Genomic DNA, 15,682 nt, shown 5'->3' with positions numbered 1-15,682 from the left:
CTCCATTAATCATTCCTATAAACACGAAGATGGCTAAGGAGTCCAGTCTTCGATTTTAAAAGTCCTCCATTAATCCTTCCTATGAACACGAAGATGGCTAAAGAGTCCAGTCTTCGCTTTTGAAAAGTCCTAAGCTAAACATAGTAAAGTCATCAATTAAATGTGTTTTCTCCGCAACTATTTAGTTGGTCTGCAAGTACAAATGTTGATTAGTGTGCGTTGCATCACGAGCGGCGATATTTCCTTTGATGGACAGGTTCTTATGTTCCTTGAGTGTGACTTAATTATTGTTACAAACCTTCCATCGGAATATAAATGAAGTCGTCTAACACAGTTATACATCCTTATGAATTTCTTTTTTAAGCACTCAAAGAATGATTTCACTGGGAATCGCAAATACATTTTGATCACCACATTAAGTGCAGAGATGAAAAATCTGCGAATTATCACACATTTGTACACAAACGTTTGTAGATATCCTCATCACAATTAAATAGAGATGTTTCGAAACATCACTGGTTACATCGCTTCACAATGTCTCAGTGGATGAGAGATGAGCGTGATACAAACGACACAAATCCCAACTGTTCCTGCACAATCATATACATCTGATGGCTTCTATTTTCATCCTTTTTTTTTTAACATTTGTTTTGCAAACGTGCATCAGTTGAATAGCTGGAGCCCAATAAAAAGTTTCAGGCTTGCATTTTCGGCTGACTCCTGTTTTGAGCTTGTTGACCGACAACTTCATTTTGATGAACTGACTGTAACAATATTTGTGATGACGTCGTGTTCAAGCTATTGAAGGTGGTCTACAAGCATCCGGTTTGAGGGCTGAAGCAGCCTCACAAACTTCGCACTCAACTAATGTCGAGTGAGTTGAATCAGCCTCAAAGCTTGCACTCAACTAATTATGTCCCAACTATTATTCAACTGAACTGAAATAACCGGTTATTTCACAAACTCATTCTTCTATGATATTTTTATAATGCCTTTAAACATTCCAAGTTATGATGATGCTTTGTCCAAGGCATTGTAGCACGTGAAAAAAGCAAAACAAGAAAAAGGATGTGCACTGCTGGGTTGTCTACAAATGCACACAGACATAACCAACTATTTTGTCTTGGATCAACAATTCAATTGATGACTATTAATACATCTAGTCCTCAGCTAAAAATCCTCATGTTTAAAACATAATACAATATCCTTTCCTATAAGTACAAAGATGGCCACCGAGACCGATCTTCTTTGAAAAAGTCCTCAACTACATCCTTTTAACATGAAGATGGCTAAAGAGCCCAGTCTTCACTTTTAAAATTCCTACGTTAATCATTCCTATGAACACGAAGATGGCTAAGGAGTCCAGTCTTCGCTTTTAAAATTCCTCCATTAATCATTCCTATAAACACGAAGATGGCTAAGGAGTCCAGTCTTCGATTTTAAAAGTCCTCCATTAATCCTTCCTATGAACACGAAGATGGCTAAAGAGTCCAGTCTTCGCTTTTGAAAAGTCCTAAGCTAAACATAGTAAAGTCATCAATTAAATGTGTTTTCTCCGCAACTATTTAGTTGGTCTGCAAGTACAAATGTTGATTAGTGTGCGTTGCATCACGAGCGGCGATATTTCCTTTGATGGACAGGTTCTTATGTTCCTTGAGTGTGACTTAATTATTGTTACAAACCTTCCATCGGAATATAAATGAAGTCGTCTAACACAGTTATACATCCTTATGAATTTCTTTTTTAAGCACTCAAAGAATGATTTCACTGGGAATCGCAAATACATTTTGATCACCACATTAAGTGCAGAGATGAAAAATCTGCGAATTATCACACATTTGTACACAAACGTTTGTAGATATCCTCATCACAATTAAATAGAGATGTTTCGAAACATCACTGGTTACATCGCTTCACAATGTCTCAGTGGATGAGAGATGAGCGTGATACAAACGACACAAATCCCAACTGTTCCTGCACAATCATATACATCTGATGGCTTCTATTTTCATCCTTTTTTTTTTAACATTTGTTTTGCAAACGTGCATCAGTTGAATAGCTGGAGCCCAATAAAAAGTTTCAGGCTTGCATTTTCGGCTGACTCCTGTTTTGAGCTTGTCGACCGACAACTTCATTTTGATGAACTGACTGTAACAATATTTGTGATGACGTCGTGTTCAAGCTATTGAAGGTGGTCTACAAGCATCCGGTTTGAGGGCTGAAGCAGCCTCACAAACTTCGCACTCAACTAATGTCGAGTGAGTTGAATCAGCCTCAAAGCTTGCACTCAACTAATTATGTCCCAACTATTATTCAACTGAACTGAAATAACCGGTTATTTCACAAACTCATTCTTCTATGATATTTTTATAATGCCTTTAAACATTCCAAGTTATGATGATGCTTTGTCCAAGGCATTGTAGCACGTGAAAAAAGCAAAACAAGAAAAAGGATGTGCACTGCTGGGTTGTCTACAAATGCACACAGACATAACCAACTATTTTGTCTTGGATCAACAATTCAATTGATGACTATTAATACATCTAGTCCTCAGCTAAAAATCCTCATGTTTAAAACATAATACAATATCCTTTCCTATAAGTACAAAGATGGCCACCGAGACCGATCTTCTTTGAAAAAGTCCTCAACTACATCCTTTTAACATGAAGATGGCTAAAGAGCCCAGTCTTCACTTTTAAAATTCCTACGTTAATCATTCCTATGAACACGAAGATGGCTAAGGAGTCCAGTCTTCGCTTTTAAAATTCCTCCATTAATCATTCCTATAAACACGAAGATGGCTAAGGAGTCCAGTCTTCGATTTTAAAAGTCCTCCATTAATCATTCCTATGAACACGAAGATGGCTAAAGAGTCCAGTCTTCGCTTTTGAAAAGTCCTAAGCTAAACATAGTAAAGTCATCAATTAAATGTGTTTTCTCCGCAACTATTTAGTTGGTCTGCAAGTACAAATGTTGATTAGTGTGCGTTGCATCACGAGCGGCGATATTTCCTTTGATGGACAGGTTCTTATGTTCCTTGAGTGTGACTTAATTATTGTTACAAACCTTCCATCGGAATATAAATGAAGACGTCTAACACAGTTATACATCCTTATGAATTTCTTTTTTAAGCACTCAAAGAATGATTTCACTGGGAATAGCAAATACATTTTGATCACCACATTAAGTGCAGAGATGAAAAATCTGAGAATTATCACACATTTGTACACAAACGTTTGTAGATATCCTCATCACAATTAAATAGAGATGTTTCGAAACATCACTGGTTACATCGCTTCACAATGTCTCAGTGGATGAGAGATGAGCGTGATACAAAAACACAAATCCCAACTGTTCCTGCACAATCATATACATCTGATGGCTTCTATTTTCATCCTTTTTTTTTTAACATTTGTTTTGCAAACGTGCATCAGTTGAATAGCTGGAGCCCAATAAAAAGTTTCAGGCTTGCATTTTCGGCTGACTCCTGTTTTGAGCTTGTCGACCGACAACTTCATTTTGATGAACTGACTGTAACAATATTTGTGATGACGTCGTGTTCAAGCTATTGAAGGTGGTCTACAAGCATCCGGTTTGAGGGCTGAAGCAGCCTCACAAACTTCGCACTCAACTAATGTCGAGTGAGTTGAATCAGCCTCAAAGCTTGCACTCAACTAATTATGTCCCAACTATTATTCAACTGAACTGAAATAACCGGTTATTTCACAAACTCATTCTTCTATGATATTTTTATAATGCCTTTAAACATTCCAAGTTATGATGATGCTTTGTCCAAGGCATTGTAGCACGTGAAAAAAGCAAAACAAGAAAAAGGATGTGCACTGCTGGGTTGTCTACAAATGCACACAGACATAACCAACTATTTTGTCTTGGATCAACAATTCAATTGATGACTATTAATACATCTAGTCCTCAGCTAAAAATCCTCATGTTTAAAACATAATACAATATCCTTTCCTATAAGTACAAAGATGGCCACCGAGACCGATCTTCTTTGAAAAAGTCCTCAACTACATCCTTTTAACATGAAGATGGCTAAAGAGCCCAGTCTTCACTTTTAAAATTCCTACGTTAATCATTCCTATGAACACGAAGATGGCTAAGGAGTCCAGTCTTCGCTTTTAAAATTCCTCCATTAATCATTCCTATAAACACGAAGATGGCTAAGGAGTCCAGTCTTCGATTTTAAAAGTCCTCCATTAATCCTTCCTATGAACACGAAGATGGCTAAAGAGTCCAGTCTTCGCTTTTGAAAAGTCCTAAGCTAAACATAGTAAAGTCATCAATTAAATGTGTTTTCTCCGCAACTATTTAGTTGGTCTGCAAGTACAAATGTTGATTAGTGTGCGTTGCATCACGAGCGGCGATATTTCCTTTGATGGACAGGTTCTTATGTTCCTTGAGTGTGACTTAATTATTGTTACAAACCTTCCATCGGAATATAAATGAAGTCGTCTAACACAGTTATACATCCTTATGAATTTCTTTTTTAAGCACTCAAAGAATGATTTCACTGGGAATCGCAAATACATTTTGATCACCACATTAAGTGCAGAGATGAAAAATCTGAGAATTATCACACATTTGTACACAAACGTTTGTAGATATCCTCATCACAATTAAATAGAGATGTTTCGAAACATCACTGGTTACATCGCTTCACAATGTCTCAGTGGATGAGAGATGAGCGTGATACAAACGACACAAATCCCAACTGTTCCTGCACAATCATATACATCTGATGGCTTCTATTTTCATCCTTTTTTTTTTAACATTTGTTTTGCAAACGTGCATCAGTTGAATAGCTGGAGCCCAATAAAAAGTTTCAGGCTTGCATTTTCGGCTGACTCCTGTTTTGAGCTTGTCGACCGACAACTTCATTTTGATGAACTGACTGTAACAATATTTGTGATGACGTCGTGTTCAAGCTATTGAAGGTGGTCTACAAGCATCCGGTTTGAGGGCTGAAGCAGCCTCACAAACTTCGCACTCAACTAATGTCGAGTGAGTTGAATCAGCCTCAAAGCTTGCACTCAACTAATTATGTCCCAACTATTATTCAACTGAACTGAAATAACCGGTTATTTCACAAACTCATTCTTCTATGATATTTTTATAATGCCTTTAAACATTCCAAGTTATGATGATGCTTTGTCCAAGGCATTGTAGCACGTGAAAAAAGCAAAACAAGAAAAAGGATGTGCACTGCTGGGTTGTCTACAAATGCACACAGACATAACCAACTATTTTGTCTTGGATCAACAATTCAATTGATGACTATTAATACATCTAGTCCTCAGCTAAAAATCCTCATGTTTAAAACATAATACAATATCCTTTCCTATAAGTACAAAGATGGCCACCGAGACCGATCTTCTTTGAAAAAGTCCTCAACTACATCCTTTTAACATGAAGATGGCTAAAGAGCCCAGTCTTCACTTTTAAAATTCCTACGTTAATCATTCCTATGAACACGAAGATGGCTAAGGAGTCCAGTCTTCGCTTTTAAAATTCCTCCATTAATCATTCCTATAAACACGAAGATGGCTAAGGAGTCCAGTCTTCGATTTTAAAAGTCCTCCATTAATCCTTCCTATGAACACGAAGATGGCTAAAGAGTCCAGTCTTCGCTTTTGAAAAGTCCTAAGCTAAACATAGTAAAGTCATCAATTAAATGTGTTTTCTCCGCAACTATTTAGTTGGTCTGCAAGTACAAATGTTGATTAGTGTGCGTTGCATCACGAGCGGCGATATTTCCTTTGATGGACAGGTTCTTATGTTCCTTGAGTGTGACTTAATTATTGTTACAAACCTTCCATCGGAATATAAATGAAGTCGTCTAACACAGTTATACATCCTTATGAATTTCTTTTTTAAGCACTCAAAGAATGATTTCACTGGGAATCGCAAATACATTTTGATCACCACATTAAGTGCAGAGATGAAAAATCTGCGAATTATCACACATTTGTACACAAACGTTTGTAGATATCCTCATCACAATTAAATAGAGATGTTTCGAAACATCACTGGTTACATCGCTTCACAATGTCTCAGTGGATGAGAGATGAGCGTGATACAAACGACACAAATCCCAACTGTTCCTGCACAATCATATACATCTGATGGCTTCTATTTTCATCCTTTTTTTTTTAACATTTGTTTTGCAAACGTGCATCAGTTGAATAGCTGGAGCCCAATAAAAAGTTTCAGGCTTGCATTTTCGGCTGACTCCTGTTTTGAGCTTGTCGACCGACAACTTCATTTTGATGAACTGACTGTAACAATATTTGTGATGACGTCGTGTTCAAGCTATTGAAGGTGGTCTACAAGCATCCGGTTTGAGGGCTGAAGCAGCCTCACAAACTTCGCACTCAACTAATGTCGAGTGAGTTGAATCAGCCTCAAAGCTTGCACTCAACTAATTATGTCCCAACTATTATTCAACTGAACTGAAATAACCGGTTATTTCACAAACTCATTCTTCTATGATATTTTTATAATGCTTTTAAACATTCCAAGTTATGATGATGCTTTGTCCAAGGCATTGTAGCACGTGAAAAAAGCAAAACAAGAAAAAGGATGTGCACTGCTGGGTTGTCTACAAATGCACACAGACATAACCAACTATTTTGTCTTGGATCAACAATTCAATTGATGACTATTAATACATCTAGTCCTCAGCTAAAAATCCTCATGTTTAAAACATAATACAATATCCTTTCCTATAAGTACAAAGATGGCCACCGAGACCGATCTTCTTTGAAAAAGTCCTCAACTACATCCTTTTAACATGAAGATGGCTAAAGAGCCCAGTCTTCACTTTTAAAATTCCTACGTTAATCATTCCTATGAACACGAAGATGGCTAAGGAGTCCAGTCTTCGCTTTTAAAATTCCTCCATTAATCATTCCTATAAACACGAAGATGGCTAAGGAGTCCAGTCTTCGATTTTAAAAGTCCTCCATTAATCCTTCCTATGAACACGAAGATGGCTAAAGAGTCCAGTCTTCGCTTTTGAAAAGTCCTAAGCTAAACATAGTAAAGTCATCAATTAAATGTGTTTTCTCCGCAACTATTTAGTTGGTCTGCAAGTACAAATGTTGATTAGTGTGCGTTGCATCACGAGCGGCGATATTTCCTTTGATGGACAGGTTCTTATGTTCCTTGAGTGTGACTTAATTATTGTTACAAACCTTCCATCGGAATATAAATGAAGTCGTCTAACACAGTTATACATCCTTATGAATTTCTTTTTTAAGCACTCAAAGAATGATTTCACTGGGAATCGCAAATACATTTTGATCACCACATTAAGTGCAGAGATGAAAAATCTGCGAATTATCACACATTTGTACACAAACGTTTGTAGATATCCTCATCACAATTAAATAGAGATGTTTCGAAACATCACTGGTTACATCGCTTCACAATGTCTCAGTGGATGAGAGATGAGCGTGATACAAACGACACAAATCCCAACTGTTCCTGCACAATCATATACATCTGATGGCTTCTATTTTCATCCTTTTTTTTTTAACATTTGTTTTGCAAACGTGCATCAGTTGAATAGCTGGAGCCCAATAAAAAGTTTCAGGCTTGCATTTTCGGCTGACTCCTGTTTTGAGCTTGTCGACCGACAACTTCATTTTGATGAACTGACTGTAACAATATTTGTGATGACGTCGTGTTCAAGCTATTGAAGGTGGTCTACAAGCATCCGGTTTGAGGGCTGAAGCAGCCTCACAAACTTCGCACTCAACTAATGTCGAGTGAGTTGAATCAGCCTCAAAGCTTGCACTCAACTAATTATGTCCCAACTATTATTCAACTGAACTGAAATAACCGGTTATTTCACAAACTCATTCTTCTATGATATTTTTATAATGCCTTTAAACATTCCAAGTTATGATGATGCTTTGTCCAAGGCATTGTAGCACAAAAAAAAAAAGCAAAACAAGAAAAAGGATGTGCACTGCTGGGTTGTCTACAAATGCACACAGACATAACCAACTATTTTGTCTTGGATCAACAATTCAATTGATGACTATTAATACATCTAGTCCTCAGCTAAAAATCCTCATGTTTAAAACATAATACAATATCCTTTCCTATAAGTACAAAGATGGCCACCGAGACCGATCTTCTTTGAAAAAGTCCTCAACTACATCCTTTTAACATGAAGATGGCTAAAGAGCCCAGTCTTCACTTTTAAAATTCCTACGTTAATCATTCCTATGAACACGAAGATGGCTAAGGAGTCCAGTCTTCGCTTTTAAAATTCCTCCATTAATCATTCCTATAAACACGAAGATGGCTAAGGAGTCCAGTCTTCGATTTTAAAAGTCCTCCATTAATCCTTCCTATGAACACGAAGATGGCTAAAGAGTCCAGTCTTCGCTTTTGAAAAGTCCTAAGCTAAACATAGTAAAGTCATCAATTAAATGTGTTTTCTCCGCAACTATTTAGTTGGTCTGCAAGTACAAATGTTGATTAGTGTGCGTTGCATCACGAGCGACGATATTTCCTTTGATGGACAGGTTCTTATGTTTCTTGAGTGTGACTTAATTATTGTTACAAACCTTCCATTGGAATATAAATGAAGTCTTCTAACACAGTTATACATCCTTATGAATTTCTTTTTTAAGCACTCAAAGAATGATTTCACTGGGAATCGCAAATACATTTTGATCACCACATTAAGTGCAGAGATGAAAAATCTGCGAATTATCACACATTTGTACACAAACGTTTGTAGATATCCTCATCACAATTAAATAGAGATGTTTCGAAACATCACTGGTTACATCGCTTCACAATGTCTCAGTGGATGAGAGATGAGCGTGATACAAACGACACAAATCCCAACTGTTCCTGCACAATCATATACATCTGATGGCTTCTATTTTCATCCTTTTTTTTTTAACATTTGTTTTGCAAACGTGCATCAGTTGAATAGCTGGAGCCCAATAAAAAGTTTCAGGCTTGCATTTTCGGCTGACTCCTGTTTTGAGCTTGTCGACCGACAACTTCATTTTGATGAACTGACTGTAACAATATTTGTGATGACGTCGTGTTCAAGCTATTGAAGGTGGTCTACAAGCATCCGGTTTGAGGGCTGAAGCAGCCTCACAAACTTCGCACTCAACTAATGTCGAGTGAGTTGAATCAGCCTCAAAGCTTGCACTCAACTAATTATGTCCCAACTATTATTCAACTGAACTGAAATAACCGGTTATTTCACAAACTCATTCTTCTATGATATTTTTATAATGCCTTTAAACATTCCAAGTTATGATGATGCTTTGTCCAAGGCATTGTAGCACGTGAAAAAAGCAAAACAAGAAAAAGGATGTGCACTGCTGGGTTGTCTACAAATGCACACAGACATAACCAACTATTTTGTCTTGGATCAACAATTCAATTGATGACTATTAATACATCTAGTCCTCAGCTAAAAATCCTCATGTTTAAAACATAATACAATATCCTTTCCTATAAGTACAAAGATGGCCACCGAGACCGATCTTCTTTGAAAAAGTCCTCAACTACATCCTTTTAACATGAAGATGGCTAAAGAGCCCAGTCTTCACTTTTAAAATTCCTACGTTAATCATTCCTATGAACACGAAGATGGCTAAGGAGTCCAGTCTTCGCTTTTAAAATTCCTCCATTAATCATTCCTATAAACACGAAGATGGCTAAGGAGTCCAGTCTTCGATTTTAAAAGTCCTCCATTAATCCTTCCTATGAACACGAAGATGGCTAAAGAGTCCAGTCTTCGCTTTTGAAAAGTCCTAAGCTAAACATAGTAAAGTCATCAATTAAATGTGTTTTCTCCGCAACTATTTAGTTGGTCTGCAAGTACAAATGTTGATTAGTGTGCGTTGCATCACGAGCGGCGATATTTCCTTTGATGGACAGGTTCTTATGTTCCTTGAGTGTGACTTAATTATTGTTACAAACCTTCCATCGGAATATAAATGAAGTCGTCTAACACAGTTATACATCCTTATGAATTTCTTTTTTAAGCACTCAAAGAATGATTTCACTGGGAATCGCAAATACATTTTGATCACCACATTAAGTGCAGAGATGAAAAATCTGCGAATTATCACACATTTGTACACAAACGTTTGTAGATATCCTCATCACAATTAAATAGAGATGTTTCGAAACATCACTGGTTACATCGCTTCACAATGTCTCAGTGGATGAGAGATGAGCGTGATACAAACGACACAAATCCCAACTGTTCCTGCACAATCATATACATCTGATGGCTTCTATTTTCATCCTTTTTTTTTTAACATTTGTTTTGCAAACGTGCATCAGTTGAATAGCTGGAGCCCAATAAAAAGTTTCAGGCTTGCATTTTCGGCTGACTCCTGTTTTGAGCTTGTCGACCGACAACTTCATTTTGATGAACTGACTGTAACAATATTTGTGATGACGTCGTGTTCAAGCTATTGAAGGTGGTCTACAAGCATCCGGTTTGAGGGCTGAAGCAGCCTCACAAACTTCGCACTCAACTAATGTCGAGTGAGTTGAATCAGCCTCAAAGCTTGCACTCAACTAATTATGTCCCAACTATTATTCAACTGAACTGAAATAACCGGTTATTTCACAAACTCATTCTTCTATGATATTTTTATAATGCCTTTAAACATTCCAAGTTATGATGATGCTTTGTCCAAGGCATTGTAGCACGTGAAAAAAGCAAAACAAGAAAAAGGATGTGCACTGCTGGGTTGTCTACAAATGCACACAGACATAACCAACTATTTTGTCTTGGATCAACAATTCAATTGATGACTATTAATACATCTAGTCCTCAGCTAAAAATCCTCATGTTTAAAACATAATACAATATCCTTTCCTATAAGTACAAAGATGGCCACCGAGACCGATCTTCTTTGAAACAAAAATCCTCAACTACATCCTTTTAACATGAAGATGGCTAAAGAGCCCAGTCTTCACTTTTAAAATTCCTCCATTAATCATTCCTATGAACACGAAGATGGCTAAAGAACCCAGTCTTCATTTTTAAAATTCCTCCATTAATCATTCCTATGAACACAAAGATGGCTAAGGAGTCCAGTCTTCGCTTTTAAAAGTCATCCATTAATCATTCCTATAAACACGAAGATGACTAAAGAGTCCAGTCTTCACTTTTGAAAAGTCCTAAGCTAAACATAGTAATGTCATCAATTAAATGTGTTTTCTCCACAACTATTTAGTTGGTCTGCAAGTGCAAATGTTGATTAGTGTGCGTTGCATCACGAGCGGTGATGTTTCCTTTGATGGACACGTTCATATGTTCCTTGAGTGTGACTTAATTATTGTTACAAACGTTCAGTCGGAATATAAATGAAGACGTCTAACACAGTTATACATCCTTATGAATTTCTTTTTTAAGCACTCAAAGAATGATTTCACTGTGAATTGCAAACACATTTTGATCACCAGATTAAGTGTAGAGTCTTAATGAATGAGAGATGAGTGTGATACAAATGACAATCCCAAATGTTCCTGCACAATTATATACATGTAATGGATTAAATCTTTTTTTTTTTTACATTTGTTTTGCGAATGTGCGTCAGTTGAATATCTGGAGCCAAATAAATAGATGCATCATGAGCGGCAACATTTCCTTTGGTGGAAACGTTCATACTGATTGTTCATTGAATGTGTTAGGGTTAGGATTTTTTGCATGCAATTGTATATCATATCACATGGAATAGTAGATTTTTTTTTTCACATTAACTCCCAACAATAGTAACTTGAATCATCCCAATCTCCAGTAACTTGAATCATCCCAATCTCAAGTGAAAGTTGATGGTGATTCACAACTTTTCATTTTTGTGTTTGAATTCCATATTTAGAATACATTACTATTGAATTAATCCAAATGACAAAGAATCCAATTCCATTATTTGTTGAAATATATTTACATTTATACAGTTGGAATTATTTCAGAGCAATTCAGTTTTTCTGAAAAATTTAATAGGAACATCCACATATTTTAACTGAAATTAAAATGGTATATCACTAAGTTTAACAAATGAAAATTCAGTTTACTTTCATAACTAGACACTACTAAAACAAATACAATACAAATTTCTTTAACTAGACAGGTGAACTTACAAGTTGTGTGTGAAGTTGTTATGTGTTTGTGAAGTAATTACTGACATCATAATATACAAAAGAAATACAGGAACCATGCATACATATACAACATACAACTAATGCAGGATATTTAAAGTAACATGCACAAACAACATACAACTAATGCAGGATCATCACTTTACAAAAAAATAAATGCTGTGAAGTATAAGAATATTTCTTACCTTATTCTGACTATGGCTCCATTTGAAGAAATGGCAGATGAACTTTAGATAAAACATGTTGATCATTTGTAGATCGGTAGAATCTTTTCACAGTGAGAGAGATGTTTAATGTTCCTCCTGCAGCCTTGAAATGTTCATCCTTTTTCCTTGACCTCATGTTTAATAGACCATTTAGTCCCTAGTTGATTTGAGAAAAACGCACTGTTTAACAGATATATATCACATCTAAATGCATTACCATATAATGCAGTATTGATAAAATAGTACAACTAAATATTTTTTTCAAATAATTAATTTAAAAAATTTAAATCTAATGCAAACAAATAAATAAAAAACTTGAAAAACAGAGCTAGTCTAAAAATACTTCAAATATCTTTAGTATAAGTACAAGTTTAAAAAATACCTAATTTCCCAAGTTGGCCTTATAAGCTGGACTTTTCTTTAAAAACATTTTCAGAAAAAAAAACACTATACAGATCTGGCTTTTGTTTTGTGCTTTCATTCTAAACTAGCTCTGATTGTCTGAAAGTTTAAGAAACTATTGCCAGGGTCCTAAAACATACAACAGAATTAGGCGCATAGTGTAAAAACAATGTATCCTAAAGAAGAAGTTCTTGGGTTATAGAGTAGAAAAATATTTATTACCTTGATCTGTAGATCAGTAGATAAACTTATGGCAATCAAGGCATCAGTGGAGAATCAGTGCACAATGATTGAGCCACTAACCCACAGATCAGCAACATGTAGTGTCTGTCTTTAAAAAAAAAACCTGAAATGTTGAAGCAAATTTACAAATTGAAATAAAAATGTCAATAATATATTTAAAAAAAAAAAGGAAACAGAGTAATTGCCCTTGCCCATGTGTATAAATTTTTCTCCATAATTATTTTCCACATTCTGGCAGAATTGTTAATGTTTCAATTCCACCCTGTTATGATTAAACTTCAATAACATTTTTGTTTGTAATCAGAAATTGTTACATTTTGGTATAGAATTATAGGACAATGCATGCTCTTTTTATATAATACAGTATACTTTCTAAAAACAAAAATATATATATAATAAATTGTCAACCTTACAAATCAGAGGGTAAGTTATTATGAAAATGTATGCACTATTCAAACATTCTTACAGTAAATGTGAAGCAGCTCTTGCGTGATTAAGTACACCACTTTATAAAAGTTTACATTTTGATCCTAATTGATTCCCTTTAGAAGAAAATGTATCTTATAAACCTAAAACTAGAGCAATATCTGAAAATTTGCTGGCCAAACAACCCATGGTTAACCATTGACCATAGAAACAGTTGAGCTTAACACTATCTGACCTATGATCAGATGGTCTGAAACGAGTACTCTAAAACTCTAGACATTGTGTTTTTATAATAGATATTTTATATGTTATAAAAATTATTTTTTTTTCATTTTGCTATAAGATTTGTTAGAAAAGATACCAGCAACAGAGCTAGGCAGGCCTTAGAGTGGAACCCCCAGGGAACAAGACGCAGAGGAAGACCAAAAAGAACATGGCGACGCAGTGTACTTGAAGAAGCAGAGAAGACCGGGAAGAGCTGGGACACCATCAAAAAGCTAGCAAGAGACCGTGGAGAGTGGCATGTTTTTGTCAAGGCCCTATGTTCCATGAGGAACTCAAAGGAGTGATGATGATGATAAGATATTTGACTGGTACACTAGAATTCAACTCACCTATTGTTCTTAGAGAATTACCTAAGTAACCTTGGACACAAACTTGATCTCCTTGGCCTTGGGCTGACATATCCAGACTCCTGAAGTGATTGAAGTACAGTAATGTACTACCATTGCAAGAAAGGTGTACACACTGTTTGGCAGAGTGACTTGGCAATGAAGACTTGTATATCATAGGGGTGCATTGCTGATAGCTGGTACCCAGAAAACAGTTTAGATCACATTATCTTATTTGATTGACCTAAATTTTAAACTAATAAGTGCCTTTTAACATTATATTAGTTATGATGATGCATTGTCCAAGGCTTAGTAATGCATCAAATAAACTTGATCACTATAACAAGAAGGTTGTTTAGCAAACTAAATACCTATAGCTTTTTTTTTTTTTCTATAGTAAAATTAGTGTTGTGAATGAAAATAAAACTTTGTACTCACTGTGTAGCCATCTTCATAGTGAGAGAGATGAACTAGACACACCAAACATTTGTTAATATGTAGTACAGGATTATGCTAAACAAATCTGAAACGTGACCAAAACACTGAAAAATGGTAGAGAAATATGTATAAAAAGTTCTTTATTATTTTTAACATGCAATGATAAATTATTTTAGAATTAGCAGTCAAAGAAAAAAAAAGTAAGTCTTACTTAAGCCTTGAAAGCTTTAATTCATAAAAATGCCAACGAGAAAACTGTTATCTGATAGCAGATTACCAAGGAATATTTGTTGCTTGGTTGACAAATTGGTACTGTTGGCAGCAGAGAATGTGTGCTTGTTAAGCTGATGATATATGGAAACATCATATACTGATGAATGGAAAGTATGTCCAGAATTCTTGATGGCTAGAGAACCACAAGAATGAAATAGGCTTGACTGAAAAAACTTCTGGATAAGCTTGCTACACTGCTTTTTCCTGTTCCCTATAACTTGTAGTTCTTTTCATTACCTACATCTGAGGAGCACTAAGCTCTACTCAGCATCTTAACCTGAAAGTTGTAATAAAATGTGTACAGGCAGATAAACACAAATACAAGTCTTAGTGAAGTAAGATTTTGATTAAACTTCATAATGAGATAATCCTTAATCGATCTAGCTCTCTAAATGTTAAAGTGAAGAAAATAAGTTTTATTGTTATGTATACATTTGAAACTAATTACCATAAGGCTAAGAGATAACAGAAAACATGTATTTTGAGATTTTGATAGGAAAATATTTAAACATTTTAAAATTAGCATGCAAAAAAAGCAACAAAAAAAAGAAAAAATGCAATTAAAATATACAAATACATAGAAAAAATATACTTGCTTTGATAGATCTGTAGTAAGAAACTGGTTCTTATTTAACATACATGAAAAGAACTTAAATTAAAAGTAGTTAAATGTAACATTGGAAAGGACCACTTGCCTTAAGAAAAATTTGGTACAAGCTTGCTACAATTCTGATTATTTGTGCTTTATATTTCATAGTTCTCATAATCTGTACTCATGCTCCATTTCTAAATCACTCAGTTGCAAACTGCATTTGGAACTGAAAATGTTATAAAATATGACAATGTTGATAGAATGTTATGGCTGCAAGAGAAAGAGTTTGTTTTGAAAATACTGAC

The 15,682-nt window shown here is 35.4% G+C and overlaps 1 long non-coding RNA gene across 10 annotated transcripts in view; it reads right to left on the bottom strand.

Moving 5' to 3' along the window:
* The window catches only part of LOC129921786 (uncharacterized), a 34,026-nt gene extending 18,889 nt beyond the window's left edge, over positions 1-15,137 (bottom strand). For 2 of the 10 annotated variants that reach the window (XR_008773764.1, XR_008773763.1), the window contains exons 1-4: positions 14,513-15,136; positions 14,078-14,271; positions 13,017-13,140; positions 12,372-12,549 (exon numbers count right to left, since the gene is read on the bottom strand). This is a non-coding gene — a long non-coding RNA (uncharacterized LOC129921786). Of the gene's footprint in view, positions 1-12,371; positions 12,550-13,016; positions 13,141-14,077; positions 14,272-14,512 lie in introns of all 10 variants that reach the window. The other 8 variants (XR_008773766.1, XR_008773772.1, XR_008773771.1 and 5 more) reach the window with 7 other exon arrangements.
* Positions 15,138-15,682: the final 545 nt, after the last annotated feature.

Source organism: Biomphalaria glabrata, chromosome 11, assembly GCF_947242115.1.
Source record: "Biomphalaria glabrata chromosome 11, xgBioGlab47.1, whole genome shotgun sequence".
NCBI lineage: Eukaryota > Metazoa > Mollusca > Gastropoda > Planorbidae > Biomphalaria > Biomphalaria glabrata.
The sequence above is the reverse complement of the archived record's forward strand: the minus strand, read 5'-3'. Positions and strand labels throughout refer to the sequence as shown.